Source organism: Anoplolepis gracilipes, chromosome 6, assembly GCF_047496725.1.
Source record: "Anoplolepis gracilipes chromosome 6, ASM4749672v1, whole genome shotgun sequence".
Lineage (NCBI taxonomy): Eukaryota > Metazoa > Arthropoda > Insecta > Hymenoptera > Formicidae > Anoplolepis > Anoplolepis gracilipes.
The window spans coordinates 8,453,658-8,472,281 of NC_132975.1; positions in this window are offsets into that span (position 1 = coordinate 8,453,658).

The following is an 18,624-nucleotide window of genomic DNA, read 5'->3' on the forward strand; positions in this document are numbered from 1 at the left end:
CATTAGCCTGCGAGACAATCCGTGATCTTTGTCCAAACACGCAGGAAAGCATCTGCCTTCTCCTTGTCCTCCGTCTTGTGTCCAGCGAGGACACGTTGATCCGAGTGAAACGATTCTGATTGACGGGCGTCGGCCTTGAGAGTGACCTTACTCGCAAGGAGCGGTGTCGTCGTCGGGGATCATCAAACACCGGCAGCCAGCTTTAAAGCCACAGCAGAGTTCGTTGACGAACCATCCGCAAACATGGCAAACGTAAGAGAAGGATGAAATTATGTTTGCTATATCGGCTGACGCGTTACTTTGGCTAAGAGTTATTAAAGCGCAAGATGATCGACCATCTCGACGTTGCATAATAATTTAATAAAACAATATTAAATAATTGTGTTATATATTATGTTGTATATAAGAAAAATTGTAATTTTTTTTCTGCATTTGTTTTCTGCTTATATTTGGAGATTGTTCGAAGAGAGAGAGAGAGAAAGCCTTTATATATATAACTTTTATGTACATTTTTTAAATATAAATTTATTTTGAATTTCATGTTTTTCATATATTAAATTTTAATAGAATAATTTGTTTGTTTGCTTTGTATTTGCATGTACTTGTGTTTGCAAAAAATCAATTTCATAAAATTATGTGAGAATATTTATAAATAGTTGTAGAATAATAGTGAAAAAAAAAATTATTTTTTTTATTAACTAATGAAATTGAATAACATGATATAAAGGATGACATATGGCGTTATCACAATTAATGAAATCCGCAATTAATATGACGATTCTTAGAAACTGCTTCTTAAATAAATTTTACATAATCGCGTTTTTTACCGGCCAATATCCTATCAAAATGCAAGACGGCCGCATCTATCGTTTTATATCCTAAACTTCAGTTTTCCGCGAACTGAAAGAAGATTAAAGTTTCGGAACAGAGTTAAAGCGATTTTCGCGCAAGTTGGAAAGTGTGACGCGACGCTTTCTTTCGTAATTCTCTAAATCCTCTTATATTAATCTGAAAATAGCCTTTAATTATATGCCACGAACAGTTATTTAAGTATTACCAAACATCACTGCGTTGAAGAAAAAAGTTCTCGTCTTTGTAACAAATTTTAGTTTCACAAAAGTGAAATTTAGGAAGTATTAAATATATTAAATATATACCTATAAATACTACAGTTGCAGTCTTAATTTTAACTACATATATCTTATCATATGATTGCAATAATAAAATGCGAAAACAACTAAATCAATTATTGAAACTTACATCTCATACCTTATACAAATATATAATTGTACAAATAAATATAGATTAAAATGTAAAAAAATATTTTTAAAAATACTTTGTAAAAAAGTATTTTAATATATAAAATAATTAATAATATATTGTAAGTATAATACATAAGTTTTATGTGCTGCAGCAGCAGCATGTACAATAAAAGTCAAATAATGATTTTGTTTGAAACTTTTCGGCTTCAATTATGCAATTAATATTTTATCAAATGTGTTATTTTAATTTTCACAGGAATCAGAATGTTTAAATACGATTCCATTTAAAATCGATGATTCGCTCGCATGTGTTGCGCTTTTGAAAGACGCGGCATATTCCAACGTTCTGCGGCAATTCGTGGGCGGATATCGCGCGAATTTCAGTAAATTTATTACTCCCGCCATTGTATTGGCGCTTTTATCGGAAATTTGTTATTAACAGTCCGCACGGCAAGATCGATCAATGCTCGTTCGCATTGACATTTATTCGTGAAATTACCGTTTCTTTTAATTCGCCGCATAACGAAGTATCATGTTTAGCATTCTTCAAACTAAATATGTTAAATTGTGAAAAGCGACGCAACAAGCCGGGCGTTTTAATTAAATAAATGAACGCGCGCGCGCGCGCGATGACTGGTTTTAAAGGGATTTAATGCATCTCAATGTTTAAAACGCACCGGCCATATACCAGCCATTCGAGTTTTATTAATTCCGATGGCCCCCGTATTATTACGTCAGATCAAATAAATAATTAAATTTTCGTACAGGCACATTCGGCGCGTCGACATTAAATTGAGACTCTCGCACTGTCGATTATTACCGAGAAAGATTTATTACAAAGTATCGCGCGATAATCATTTTCGACGTCGAATTTGTACATATATTGCGATCGCTCGGCCGATAGTCCGGAATTATTTTTCCGTTATTCTCCTTTGGCATTAATTATTTATTTCGATCGTTATCGGCTTCTTTTTCTATCAACGTCAGTCCACGTTATGTTTTCGCAAACTCATCATAAAAAACACGATCGAATAAAAAAATATATATAAAAATATATATACAGAAAATATTAAATATCAATGTAAAAAATTATATGTATCCAAATATTACAAGCTTAGTTTTAAAACAAAATTAATTCTATGTTCCATTATCGACGGATAAAATATCAGAAAACAGAGCAAAAAAGTAAACTCAAGAGTGTTTTCTCTCAATATTTAATAATGTAATTTAAAAAGCTGTTGCATAAAAAAATGTAAATGAAAAAAGATAGTGAAAAATCTCGATAAATTCTCCCTATATTATACTATTATATTGTAATACTATACTATTTTATTCTATACAAATGTACATAAAGTATGAAATATATTTTGCAATAACAGAGAGAAATTTTAAATAATTATATTTGTCATTTTATTTTGTATACTATATGTTATCAAATTCAATAAGGCTGTTATTATTATTATTGTATTATTATTATATTATTATTATTATATGTATTTCGACTATTGCCATTATATCTGGTCCAATTAACAATGCACATTCAATTTACTTTCGCAACATTACGATAAACAATTATTTTTCTACCTTATATATAAATTATTTGTTTTTACCTATATAGAAAACTTGCTCATGATTGTCAGTAACATTTTCACGAGCACAGTATATATAATAGGTCAATTACATTTATTATTTTCAAATTATTTCTAGATATTAAACAATGTAAATATTACTTTTTTAAAATTAGATTATATTAAAATGCGATAAAAACGTTTCTGCCTATTTCTCTATTTAAAGTTATTTTTTATTTTAATCTTTTTTTTATCGAATGTTTTTTATAATATTTATGATAATTGGTCGTGTATCCGAACTATAATTTATATTGATTTGAATCTTTTTTTTTTTTTTTTTTAGGAAACCACGGAGATCCTGAGTAGACGAAAGCATAATGATATATTTTCTGTTAAACAAAACGCTAATATTTTCTGCTAATTATTTTCATTTCTTACACGATAATAGTTAGATAGCGGAATTAGTTAGAAAACGATCAGTTTGTAATGATCGCAGATTCCGAGAAATCACACGGTAATAACAATGAAACCTATTTACGGAGAACGTGTGTAAAAATTAGAATTGACTGCAGGATAAGAAAAGAGGAAGCATTATACATTTTGCAAAATGAATGCGTCTTATCTCACGCATTCTATTTCGTTTTTCCATTATTCTTCTTAGCTGCGTACACGTTCGTTATTGCCGTTATTACGCGAACTTCCGCGGCCAATTCGGCGTTCTATGAATTGCTCATAGCTCGCGATTGCGAACGCTACCGCGTACAGAACGACGCGCCGCTATGAATTATGTAACAGACAATTAATTAAAGTACTCGCTGATTAAAATGGCGATAAAGCGCGTGGAGGTGTTTGCGCGCCAGCACAGAGCTAGAATAATTTCCATTACTAACGAACAAGCGGAATTAATAGAACACTCGACGAGAGGAGACGCGTGCGAGGGAAAAGAGAGAAGGAGAGAGAATCTCTTCTCATCGCTTCTTCTCCCCTGTCGCCTCTGGCATCGTCCACCCCCGCTTCGAGATCGATGCGATCTATTTTAATCCAATGGTCCCCCGCTGCAACCCTCAGGGCTTCTCCGACGAAGCGCCGCGTGACAAACGTCCGGCATCTTTGCCGATGCGCGCACTTATTTAGGAGGGATTAAGAAGTCCTCGGCGTTGCCGTGGAAGATACCTTGAGAGGCGCCTTTCTACCGTCCCTGATCGTGTCTTAAGCTAAACGGTGGCTTAATGGAATCGGATAATGATTGGACGAGCGAGGGTTTACCGGATGGACGGCGCACCCTTCTTGTCGACATTCTCGGGCAATGAAAAGGGGAGCAAGAAAATTGTTTATTAAGGGTTTCATTTCAGCTCTTCTCTCCAATATTCGCGCAAACAGTTACAAATTTGGCATAAAGTTCAAAATTAACAATTTGAAAACGAAAGCCTAAGAATTGAATAAAAAATTATAGTAGAGAGCGTGTTAACAAAATGTTATTAAAAGAAACTCGCAAAAGCGTAAAGATATTTATGTGTGAAGAGAAGTTAAACAACAAAACATTATTAAAAATTCGATTTTTCAAGATTCTTCTGAAGAAGAGAAAGAAAGAAAATACACACTGAAAAAAAAAAATATTGAATCAACAACATCATCGTAGTTGAAATTTATTTGATTAATTCAACTACGATGATGTTGTTGAGTCATTTTTTTTTTTTTTTTTCAGTGCACATGTAATTCGTATTATTAAACGTCTGACAAGGAATAGAAGTACTTAATGTTGACATTGTTAAAAAAGTAGGATTCCATTTGAAGAGGAGAAAAATAAATGAAGGATAAAAAAATGCAAAAGAAAATGCGACGTAAAATTAGCGTATTCTACACTAGTCGTCGGCTGTCGGTGCTCGCAGCAACGGAAGCAATCGCTATTCCATGAATAACAAAAATTTACTGCAACGGTTGTGTGCGCCTATCTTCCACCCTCCTTGTCGTTGCTCGTGCTCAATCTCCGTCCCCTTTTCCACAGAAAACACGAAAAAAGAAGTAAAAGAGTACATTTTGCGTATCCCCTTCGAGAAATATCATATCGTCAGGCAGAAGAGATCCTTGTTAACAAATGCATCATAAATGCATTAAAATACATTCCTGTCGTATATGATTGTGTGTATTCACTTACGATTTATTTGCGGGACGAACATTGCAAGAAAAATGCCGGATTGTAATTTCAAGAAGAATGCACGAGCAATATGCTTGTTTAAATAATATGAAGAAAAAGACTATCAAATAACAAATAAATATGACAAATATAGTATATACCGTTATTAAAATAAAAACATGAAAGACTGTTATTAAAATGAAATAACATCATACGTATTGATACATATCTTAAGTTTTAAATGTTACTATTGCAGATAAAAATAAATAATCTTAATATCTATTGAGGTTAATATGTAAGAAAAATTAAAAGAAAAATTTTCTTTTTTAAGTAAAGTCAAATAAACTCAGCAAAAAGATATATGAATTTTGTGAAGATTAAAATTTAACTTAAACCTTCCTAATAAATCACTATAAGCAAGAATTCTGCTGTCAATCATTGGTCGCTCGTTTAAAAGACAAACAGCTAAGAACTGTAAACTTAAAACTTATATGCAAATTATTTTTAACTGTTATGTAAAACGACAGCGAGTCGAAGGTATGTTCGTACAAGGCCAAAGTGCACATGAGAGAAGTAATTATTTATCAAGCGACCACTAATTCCGTCAGGCCTTTATTCCGCCGTCCGCAATTCCTTATAATTAGCATAGCGAGTAATCTTGATCGGCGAGGCGGCATACCACTCGCACGCGGAGGGCCCTCCACGTCCGGTTAATGCCGGCACTCCGCATGGCTAATAACTTAACGTCGTCCGAGAGGTCCTCGTAAATGAAAATGGCACTGCGAGTACGGAGAAAGAGAAGGAAGGGAGAAAGGACGAGTCGGGTTACGGAGGTAGATGCCGTCGTCGCTGCGACACATCGCCTCGTCCCCAAGGATAATGCGCGCGACGTACTCTCGACTACGCTGGAAAGCCCCGGGAAACTTTCCCTCAATTCTCATTAAAAGCCCACGCGCATCCTCATTCCGCAAAACGGCACCCCCTTCCAAGTTGAATTTTCACGATCCTCGAGGACGGCCAGATTAAGCAGGAGAAATACTGGCAGAGAGAGAGAGAGAGAGAGAGAGAGAGAGAGAGAGGGAGAAAAGGAAAGGAAGAATCGTATAAATATAATTATAATTATAAATAAGAAACGCAATTGTAATTACGTATACAAATTATAAGAAAAGAATCTCTCTGCTTAAATTGTTAATTATCCATTATTACTTAATAACCGCGCGACTGTTACATAGATTATTACTTACTAACTAATGTATAATAGATTTAAAAAAATAAGCAAAATCTTTTTGTGTGCGTTCACTGATCTGTTGTTCTTTTTTTACCTGTGTTTTTAGAACAATCAATAAAAAAATATTGTTGCAACGAAAACGTAAATTTCGGTTTCAATGACAATTCTTGCACGCATTCTCATGTTTTAAATTTCGCTGCACTTTCTAACGATATTTCACCGCGAAAATGAGCGACGCGATGTTGAAGCGTATTGTTCGTTAAACACATTTCGACACTTGTGATTTATTTTATACGAACGGAAGTGTCATGACGGAAGCGCGCGATGCATATTTTATCGTGACAAACCGATACTGTGCCAGGCGTGGTAAAATGGAAATGTAATTCGACTGACGCATCTATTGAGCGTCATATTGTGTGTATGCGATAAAATAAAAGATTATTCATTAAAATTGTGGGACACAGATTTATCTCTTTTCAAATGTTTATCTTTGTAAGTTTCATCAATCGTAATAACAAATTTATTTACATCACGCACAACATATGATTATAAATAATAAAAATCTAATTTAAACAAACATATGTACAACGCAACAATTATGACAGAAGCGCTGTCATGACAAAAGTTATGATATCACTTTGTAATATTAAAAATATACATTGTAATTATTATTTTTATATTTATTTATTTTTATATTATTAGTTTTATTCGTAATATTTATATTAAAATTATAGCTATTACTATTCTTTTTTCAATTAGTGTTTAAAAGACTTAAATTATGTTTACGAGAGAGAATCGTTTTTGACTTTTATATATTGCTTTTCTCTTCATCACAATGTAATCGCGCTCTGAAATTCATAAAGACTCGTTGCAGTATACAAATGCCGTCGTTTACGGCGACACTTTGGCCACGGAAACACAGTTCTCTCTGGTTGAGAAATAACTCGAAAGAAGTTCCATTACGAGTCGCGCAAGGTTTGTAAACAGCACATCAGGGCTTGGTGGAAGGTGTCGAAGGTGATTCGAGGGATGGAAACGGCGTGACGCGACCTGGATGAGAGAAAGGTATGGGCAAAGGGGAGTAGATGCGTCCCAGAGAGTCCCTTTGGTAGCTCAACTTTTGAAAACAGTGAAAGTCATTTAAAGTTTGCTCCGCGCGTTCACCGCGTCACCTCCCTCTCTCATTTTCCGTACCCTCGGACAACTCGTACTCTCCACCACCGTCGCGACATCCTTTTTCCCACCCCGGCTTCGTCCCCTGCACCCCTGCCATCAGGATCAAGCGTGCACGACCCGACCCCGACGCGCTCAATCGCTAAATCCTACCCCATGAGAGGGGAAGAAACAAAGTGAGAGAGAGAAAGTTACCCCCGAAATTTCACATTCGACTTGGCTTTTTGCTTGAACGGGCTCTCACGCGATAGATCGACTCCTCGCTCGATGGCGTGAGGCTTGCGAAATGCGAGAACGTGGGCGCGCGCGCGCATGTAAGAACTTGGTCCTTACATTTCGAATACATTTACTTGGCTTTGAAGGAGAGCTTCAGTTTCGTGGGCGAAATTCGCAGGACGAGTTTCAACGAGATTCCCGCGATGCATCGTTGCTGCCACGCGAAATAATTAGATACAGAAACCGGTGTAATTTAGACGAGTTCAGATTTCGATACCGCAAACTCACTAAACTAGTATCTATGTCTAGTGACAATGGGAACGTGACATATTTACGTAACTATAGTATCGAAAATAGAAGTCATAGAAATATGTGCATTGCCAGCAGATCGTGAAATATAACACAAAGACTACAACTACAATATTTGTTATAAATTTTACGTAACGTTGAGAGAAGTATAAATATCAAATAAATTTACATCTAAGAAATAGACAACTGAAAATAAATTATATGAATAAAGATTGTCAAATGATTTAAGCCATTTATAATATATCGAATGATATTTTAAATATAGATAATTCAATTGAAATTTTTATTCTTTAAATCTCTCAATTTATTGCCTTGCAATGACGTATAATGTAAATATGTGTCTGTTATTATTGTGTATTAATATAAATCATAATTTCTAATTTCGCTGTAGAAAGATTATTCTCTTGCACATATTAAACTTTACTTAGCGCAAAGTTATTTTTACAATAATCTTATCATGCAATAAAACTTATGTTAGTGTCAATCATCGTTGTTAAATGTAAGAGATATAATAGTGCAAAAAACAAATTATTTTATTTTATTTAATTCTGATATTTATGGTCCATTGCGATAATTGTTACTAAATTAATATAAATCGAAATATTTGTACAAATTCGACAGAAACAATATCATTACGGTTATGACATTTGTTCGCGAATAAATTTTCTGCAGTCAGTTAATACGCATTTGCGTTGAAAACATGCATGCACATCTCTGCACTGCAAATCGCTGAATATTCCGAGAGTGTCGCGAAACAAGCATTGAAGGGACCGAGATGAAGAGACCATCGGTAACCATTATCACCCTTCTGTTTCCTTTTCCTTTGTTTCTCTCTTTTACAGTTTGCACATCATGCTGTTAAAATACTAACATAAATGGAGTGTGCAATCGCGAGTATTACGTCCGCCTTGACGCTGATATTAATTCCAACATTTTTCGTGCCATGATGACAATTTTTCATGCTTTTGCAAACAATATGAAATTATAAAAAATATATTAGAAGCGTCTGAAAATTTAAAAATAATTGCTGTCTAAAAAATGCAAAAAATATTAAATTTATTTATTAAACGGGGATTAATCCAGTTCTTTCAATACGCTTTTCAAAAACAAATTAAGGGCAACGTGATTCTTTTCATTATTTCAAGAAAGCTAAAATAGAGATTCAAAATTGATATCAACATTTTAAGTTACATTCCTTCTGACACTAAACATAGCATCGATACTTTTCATATATATGTGATATAATATTTATAATAATATATTTAATAAGTTTAAAGTATGGTAAGAAAGGCACAACGAAATACATACGTTCTCTCGATTCGAGCAATCCAACATGTTAAGATTTGATGTCTATTGAAGTCGAAATGAAGTTTATGTCGAAATGAAGTCGATACTCTATCCTTCTCGGCACACTTTCGTCTCCCCCATCTTTGTCTTCCGTCGACGGCCATCGTCCGGATTCTAGGAGGAGACGCGCCATTTGAATACAAAATTCGAATACGCTGACGAACCACGCATACATCAGTCTACGTCTGTTTGAACTGGCCCTTGTATGGTAATAGGCCCGGCGCGGCGCACTGGAAACGCATTGACTCGACTCGATGCGTAAGCCGGATCGAAATGACTCCGGTCTGCCGTTTCGCCTCGAGATACTTCCGCTCGAAGGGTTTTAATATTAAACCGCTCTCCCCCTCCCCCTTCCCTAACTCGCATCCCCCGATTACGTCCAAGCGGGATAGAAACGCGGGAGCGTCAGTGTGGTATATTTGCGAAGAGTATTTCGTCGATCTATAACTTTTTTTTTTTAAGTGTGGTTAGGGATACTTTGTAATATATGTTTGCTTTTTCTCATCAAATATACTGTATTCAGGAAGAAATGAAATATACTATATAAGAGAAATAATATATTTAAAAAGAAAAATAACTAAATAAATTCAAATCGTATTAGAAACTGCTACTATAAATTAATATTGGATTAATCTTAGTAGATTTTTGTTCCTAAATAAGATCTAAAATTATAAAACATTTTCCTTTCTTCTCTAACAAATTCTCGATGCCTAATTATTCCGTTTAAAATTTCTTTCTCTCTTTCTTCTTCAATGGATCGATATTAATTATTCGTAAGAAACAATCCTACGAAGTAAACTTACTGCAAACAACTTGCGTGATGCAGATTTATTTGTCGCGACATTTTTCAGCGAGGATAATTTCGGAGCGCGTTGGGAAAAAGGGAAGCACGTTAAACTCCGGAAGTTACTTTTCGGAAGCCGTTCCGGTCCACATAACGAACGCCCGTCGAGGTCAGCCGCGGTATAACTAACAGAAAACTATTCCGCTGTCTCCTTCCTCTCTTTCACGCCTCGAGTCCGAAGGAAGCCCTTGCGAACTTTGTTGAGAACTTGCCACCGCGTTCTTCAACCCTCTCCTCAATCCCCGCGGTGTTCCTGTCCGCCTCTCTCATCCCCTTTTCCCGCCTTATTCTTCCTAACCCCCTTTACACCAGAGGTGGCACGAGCCCAGCGAAAACGGTGGCTCGCGTTAAACTTTATCTTCGTGCGAGCAAGAGTCTTAAAGTTCACTTTATTAAAGACCCCCGCGACTACTCGAGGAACCAGAGGTTGGTCGGATGGGGTGAGAAAGAAGGGTCCACGGGAGGAAGTAGAAAAGTGGAAGGGATGAGAATCGCTTCCCTGCGGTTCCGCTACGACTCTCCTGACATATACGTTCACCACGGAATTAAAAGCTCGTGGAGTTCCCGCGTGTATCCGTCTCGAGCTTTATTAATGGACTCAATGTTGGCCCGTAAACAGAGAGAGAGAGAGAGAGAGTAAGGAGGGTGGAAGCTGTTGAGAGGGTGGTGACAAGAAAGTGGGAGGGAAGTCTCCGCGGAAATGGAGTAGGTACCTGCGGTATATCCGGACTGCGCCAAGTTGGATGGAACGCGTAGAAAGCACGGGGATATTGATGGAGACTGTTGGGCGCCGCGTGGAATTTGAATGGCAGTTGATTAAAGGCTCCCCGCCTAGCTCGCACGTCACTGAGGCGTCACTGTCGTGTCAGTGCGGTCCACCTGGTCCCACTGATAGTCCTATTAAAGCTCAGTCGAGCCAATATCGTTTGTCAGTGTACTCGAAATGCGATATATTATGTTACACAAAAGACACGTTATAGTAATGCAATATAAACTTAAGACAGTGTGTTTATCTGATTTAGTGCAAGTTTTCAAACAATAATAATTATATAATATTTTTAAAGCATCCATTATTTCGAACAAATGTCGAAATTTCGACATTGTCAATACGAGATGTACCCGATAAATGAAGGGGATAAAATCAGAGAGGGCGATATCTAAGAATATATATGGGGGAGGACAAATTGAGTAGGCGAGAGCTGCTTGTCCGTATTTCGAATCATCAGACCATGCTTAAAGACGCTGTTACAGCTCATTATAGTAATCTGCCCTTTCTGAGTAATGCATCGATGAAAATGTATAACGATATCTAGCTCAGCTTGGCAATACTTGGGATACACGATATAATTCTGTGATTCGAGCCGAGATAATTACCTTCGTCAAGATGATCGAGATTATTGCGCATCAATGATTCTGCGAAATGCTAAATTTTACCTCTCATATTTTAGTATAGTATACAAATAAAAAACAATTTTATGTAATTTTTTAAAAATAAAATCCAATCTACATACTTACTAAAAATTTACTTAGAATATATACAATTCTTAAAAACTTTAATGTCCAACTTTTAAAAGTTTGATTGTAAAACAAAATATTATGATTTCAAGATATGACTTAAAATTCTAATTGCACTACAGAGAAGCATACGTACTACTTATCAAAAGAAAAAATTTATAAGAAAAGTGTGTAGATAGTCTCGAAGAGAAATATTAAATATCCAAAATGTGTATCAATTTTCATGATATCCACGCTTCGGCTATAAGTCGTATATTACGCGATAAGTATGATCCGAAAGGAAAGCGGTGGAATTCCACAGCGTCGGAAAGTCGAAGGATGTACCGAATGCTGGATATCTTTCGTTGAGACACGAGAGAAAACGGGGTGCTAATGCACATCGATGAAATATCGATGCGCAGCTATAAAGAGAGTGCATCGGCGTTCGCCGAGGAAATAGCGTGACGGTCAATTTCTCTAGAGGCTAAATGTACGTGTACGTATATAGTACGTGAACGGTACGTACCCGATACGTGGGATCCGACCGGATGTGCGCGAGGGCTCGCACGTGTTTCAGGAAAAGGTATGATTCGACATGCGTGTCTGAATTCTGTGATAAGCGAGCGGCGTCAGGCATAATCAAAGGGAACGACCTGCTTTCAATTATTTAATCCTTTGTGTAGCAAAATTTCTCTTTGAAATAATTAAATGTTGCTAAGAAATAGAGAGAACGACAAAATGAGAGAATAACATGGAATATAAAAAATTATATATATACAAGTTGTAAGGAAAGAAGATATTTATTTGAAGATAATAATAGAATCTTTCTTATAATTTCTTATTATATATATATATATATATGATGAGATTATATACAATTGAAAAAATATCAAATTTCTAAAATATTCAATTAATTGAAACTTTTAGCTATTAGTTTTTGTAGTTCAATTATTGTTTATAATATCAGTATTAATATATTATGATGCACTATATATATATGTCAAAAATTTTTTTAATGTGTAATTTTCATATAAATAATATGCTACAATTATAGGATTAAATTATATTAAAAATAAAAAAATAAGAAAGATTCTATTATTATCGTCAAATAAACATCTTATTTTTTTACAACAGTAAAAAGGTAATCTATGTAGAATGATGAAATTCCGAGTACAAGATATATGAATTGAGACTCCGACGCTTTGGAACAAACGCACGTTACTGGGAAGCAACAACAAGTATATTGCTTCCGTCTGCAAGACGGATATTGAGTCGATCTTCTTCGTCGGCCAAAAAATCTTATTGCGCTTATCTGTAATACAAAATACGTTCCTCTCTCTCTCATATATATGTCCAAGGAGTTCCCGAACAAAAATCCTTCCCTCCGACTGATATTATTCCTCGCTATGTAAGGGAGGCGACACTCAGGTTTCCCACTTTATGTCGCTTCCATTTCTATTTTTATGCTACCATCCTTTGCCACCCTTTCCATGGACTTATCCGACTTACTTCCGTGTAGAAAGACGCGCTTTTATGGATATCCATTTAAGTTTCACAACGAACGTGCAAGACGATCAGTATAAAAAAGCTATTGCATAGTTAATAAAATATTTGTGCGCTCTCTCATGAACCTGGCATTACATCTGTCACTTTTATCATGTTAAATAACGTCATGAAAATTTAGCAAATTAATTTCAACCTTGATTAAAATGAGGAAAACATTTAAAATTTTATTACATAAGATATAAAAAAGAGATATGACAATAAACATTAAAATATTGAAACCTTTACTCTATTCACCTTATAATATCTCTGATTATATCTGAGATTTTTTATTTTGATTATAAAACAGATATTAACTATAGAAATAAATGTTCACGGATATATCTTACATATCTTTTCAACATATCTAAAAAAGACAGGAATGTGAGAGGCAATATTATCAATGTGAAACAATCTATATATGTATACATGCCTTATTTACTTATATCTGTTTAATATTACTAAAGAAAGTCACGTTGAATCGATCAACTAAAAATACTATGAGAAATGTGCGAGATGCAACATTAGTCCTTAAAATATAACTTTAGGACTGAGAACAATACTAACATGATCCGAGCGCAATCGTCGTGTCCGGGAACGAGCAGATCTACCGTACGTAAATCATCTGGAAGGCCGCGTTTTCCTGAATTGGCCCCGCGTACACCCGGTAGATCCCATCGTTTGAATATGTGTTTAATGTTCCCGTCTATTGTTAGCACAAACGAGCGTTGCGGACAACACAATGGCTGAAACTTTACCTTGCGCATTTCGCGTTCCTAAAAGCGCGACTATATACTCGCGGACTTTATAATAATTGGAATTATACACCTCGAAGGAGAATTAACAGTGTCGGAATGTGGAAACATGGTTATGCGATATTATTTTAGAAATTATACCAAAATTTTTCTACCGAAATTTATTACATTGCATAAGAAAAGCCGTAGTGTTATAATTATCAGAAAGAAAAACATTTCATTGAAATTAATACATATATATATAATTATAAAATTGTATTTTGTGTATATGAGAGATATAGTAAAATAGTATAAAATTAATTTATTAAATGAATTAACTGTATATAATATTCATGATTAAAAAAAAAAAAAAAAGTTGAACGAACAAAATTATGCGATATTCAGTCACAATTCAATGAGAACTGTCCGTAAAATTTTTAAAAATTGAATTTACATATTGCTGATATTAATAAGCTGATTTTCCCCAGTTTTGGAAAAAGTATATCGCGTATTATTTTTTTTCTTTTTTTTTTAATAAGACAAACCTGAAAAATTACAACCCGGAATTGTTACTGCTGTATGTAAATATCTATAAGCATATAGATATTTGCCTAGTACGTGGCAATTGTGAAATTACGTTTACGAACTTTTATTCGTACGCTACGAAGCATTCGCGTACGTGAGCTTACGAATTTTCACCGACACGCGAGACGCGAGTGAAAAACAATGAAACATGCACGCGCGATTGCGAAGCGTTCGTGTGCACGTGGAACTTTTCCGTCGCGCTCACGACTTTTCGAGCATCCGGCGGCTCCCACGGTGTCACCGAATGTATACTCACTTGAATCTATTGTCGGAGCGGGAAACATACACATACAACGTACCACTGGCGGAACTTGGCAAAGCCGAAAGGATCTATGTACCGGAGTTAAATGATCATGCGTATATCCCATTGACCTTTTCCCCTTTAGAATGGATTAATTTCCTTTGTGTGTTTGTCAATCTTTTTGTTGTATCTATAAAAATACATATAGAGAATAAAATATAATTTTATATATAATATATATTTATATTTATTGAATGTAAATTTTTTTAGTTGGAAAGTTAATATTTTAATACTGTAAAATAATATAAAAAATTTATAGATAAAATTAATGCTATAAAGAAATTAATACTTACATATAAAACATATTTAAAAAATATACTTTAATGACGATTAATGTACTTAAATGTAGAAAGTTAAATAATGTGAATAAATTTGTCGGAAAATTGTGATACATTATTCATTAAAATGAAACAATGCTGGAAAAATATAAATATTTGCATTTTGTGGAATACTGAAATATATAACATTTCATGAAAAATATCACATTTCATAATAATATTAAGCTTAATTAAAGCTCATTTAGATATTATATTTCGAATCCTATTATTTATTTTGCCGCCGGGACACATTTTTCTCGCGTACCTCCCTTTGCGATCATAATTTTACACGCTATCTTCATATATTTCAACCAAGCAACGTCTCGTGCATTTCTCTTCACCGCGAAAAACCTATCTCTGTATAAAAACAGTATGATAAAACGTCTCGCGGACGAAGAAACAACCGCAGAGAAAAGCGGTATGGAATTGCGTCGAAATCTCGGGTCGTCTCGCAGAAAAATATGGTAAAGCGGATCGACGGAGAAACAAAATACAAGTGAAATGATAACGCACAAAATTGATCGGGTTATTTTGGACCGTCGCCACAAACTGATAAAATTATTGAACGAAATAGTTTCACCCAAAAACTGCCAGTCGAATCATCATTATTTTAGCGAATATCAAAGTATGCGATTGCAATGTAACAATTACCATTATACTTGCATATCTACATAAAAATCGATCATAAATATTTAACAATTTAGCGCTACAGTTATAATTATTTATAAGCCATCACGATGATTAAGTCATGTTGACAAAAGAAGATAGCAACAACTTTAGCAATTTCGATTTAAAAAAGAATATCGTAATATTATAATTTCGGATGGTGAATAAGTATCTTAAAGTATGCTTGGAAAAAATCTTTCACATTATACATGTCACAAGTTCTTCGTAAGTTCAACCTCTTCGCCAAAAAAATTTCTTCACTAAAAAAAGTCAACTTACTAAAAATTCGCGCTTTACGAAAAGGTTAGGAACTTTTTATAAAGATTTTGTAAAAGATTAATTTTACAATAAAAGATTTAACTTTTAAGAAATATAAAATTTAATTTTTTTCAGTGTAATTTTTATAAAAAAATTTAAATATTTAAAAACACAAGACATTATGATTTATATAATTTGAAATTGAAAATTTTAGTATGTATTAAAAGTACAAAATTTCACAAAAAAAAAAAAAAAACAAATATAATTATATCCAAAGTAACATAAAACAAAGTTATAAATTGAGCTGACTATTTTGCTTTCAGGAAGTAAAAAGTCTTTTTTTATTCATACGCTCTATAGCATTTGCTTAAGAGTGTACTTACAAAAACAAACTTTAACTTTGGATTGTAACTTCGAACATAAATATGTTCTAATAATTTAACAGAAATTTTATATTTATATTCCATATACATATGCCCATAAGTACTGTAAAAATAAACGTTATCTAATGTTATACATTCGCTTTTCTATTTCTAAATCAAACTTAATTGATCTAGAAATCATTATCAAAAATTAATCACATAAATTCAGCGCAAAATAACGGTACATAATTTTGTGATTGTTCTTGTAGCAGGCTAAATTTATCTTTAAAATGTGAATCTATCCTTATTTCTCTTATGCCATTCCAGAAAGCAAGATTTGAGATTTAGTATGTGCTTTACGTGCAGCTTAATCCGTTCTTACATCCTGCTGGATACGCAAATTCGGCGGAGAAATGCAAGTCGACACGAATGGCTCAGCATAGTACTGGTAATAAGAATGTTTATGAGAAGCACAGTTTCTTAATCCTCTTCGTGATAGTTATTATTATACCGAATTGTTTGCCATATTTGATATTATCATACATATACATAGTATCATAAAATATATAAGTAAAATCTTTTTAATCATATTTTATACAATATGAGATATCGTCACAAAAAAGTGTAATAGAGTATAAAGTATAAGCAACAAATTAAAAATTAATTAAAAGTAATTAGAAATACAGTATATAACTACTACATGTGTTTCGAAAATTTCTAAAATATTTAAGTAAGTAAGAGAATCGAAACGATTATTGAAAAATAATTTCTTCTTTTCGACTTAATATTTTACATTAGCATCTTCGCTTTATATTCACGGTTTATCGACAGCGATTTATCAAAATTCTCACACTAATGATATCCCAATTCATTTTTCGTTCTTGAAGATGGTTTTACAAAGAACCGAAAATGGTCATCCGGGAGAGATTCACTCCGATAAAAATCCCCGCGAGCCAATAAAACGAAATTAGCAAGGCGACGCGCACCGTCATCATTCGCGGCCGGGCTATATTTTAATTTATCTCTGTTGTCCACCGTGTAGATTACAAGCGGAGGAAATCTCGCGGGCCGGTTAATGGCCCGGCGGTCTCGTGGGGGCAGCGCGAGTCTCGGGGCCCGCGAGAGAAGAAGGGAACAAGAGTGAGGGCGAACGATCCCCGCGTGTGTGAAAGTATGCCCGGCTTTAACGATCAACAACGGGAACGTGGGTGTATATTAGCCGTGGTGGAAAGGTAAAAGGAGTAGAGAAACGGAGAAGGAAGAGGAAGGAGAAAAAGAAAGGAGCGAGACAGGCAAATAACGCCGGGCGTAAAAAAAAAAAAAAAAACGCAAGAGAAGCAAGAACTGCGCCGAGTGATGTCTTGGAGGCCTCCAGAGGGAGCGAGCCACGGGAACCACCCATGGTGTCCGTTATTGGAGGACATTAAGTCATTATTGATTACCCCTTCGCGTACGGGCATCCACCGTGCACGGAAAAGCGAAGAAAACGAACCGAGAGAGAAGTTAGCGGTGCAAGCTGATCGTCTGTTCTCTCGCGGCTTTTCTGTTTCTCTTTCTCTCTTTTTCCCCTCTCACTCGCTCGTGCACACTATCCGTCGACTCACCTGAAGGATATTGCAATAATTTGTTATTTTTCACTACCGGCCGTGCCTCTTCCGTCATAAGTCACTCTCGGAGCGAGCCCATAATGAATCACCGAAAGTAAACATTCCTTACGGCCCATCGTGCTCAACATCGCGTTGCTCGTCTTATGCTTACGGTCGTCTTAGGGAGTCTGGATGAGAAGCTACTTCGTAACGAGAATAAGTACGGGAAAATATTGGTGCATCGGTGAGTCTCAGATCGATGATATAAATCGTGTTGTCATATTGGAATTGCAGTCTCTTATATGTATGTCTCTTATTTGTATTTCAATTAATTTTAATATCAACGATAATAATTATAAAGCAATGATTTTTCAAATCTTTTAGAATTTTGAGAAATTCCATTACATCCTCAAAATGTCTATATTGAACCAGGAACCATCATTTTGATCCTATAAGTACACGAGTAAACATATTTCTCAAATTTCTAAAGTATGAAAATCAAATAAGATAGATTTCAAGTATGTCACGTATTTTTTTTTGTCTCAAAAATATGCAGTTAAATTTAAAAAAATCGCAAATTGAATTTTTTTATGCTAATATTATAATAAATGTAATATTTAAATATATAAAAAAGAAAATCTTATATATAATGCAGAGGTAACATTTTATCTGTTTGCAGCGGTTTACAAAAAGGCAAG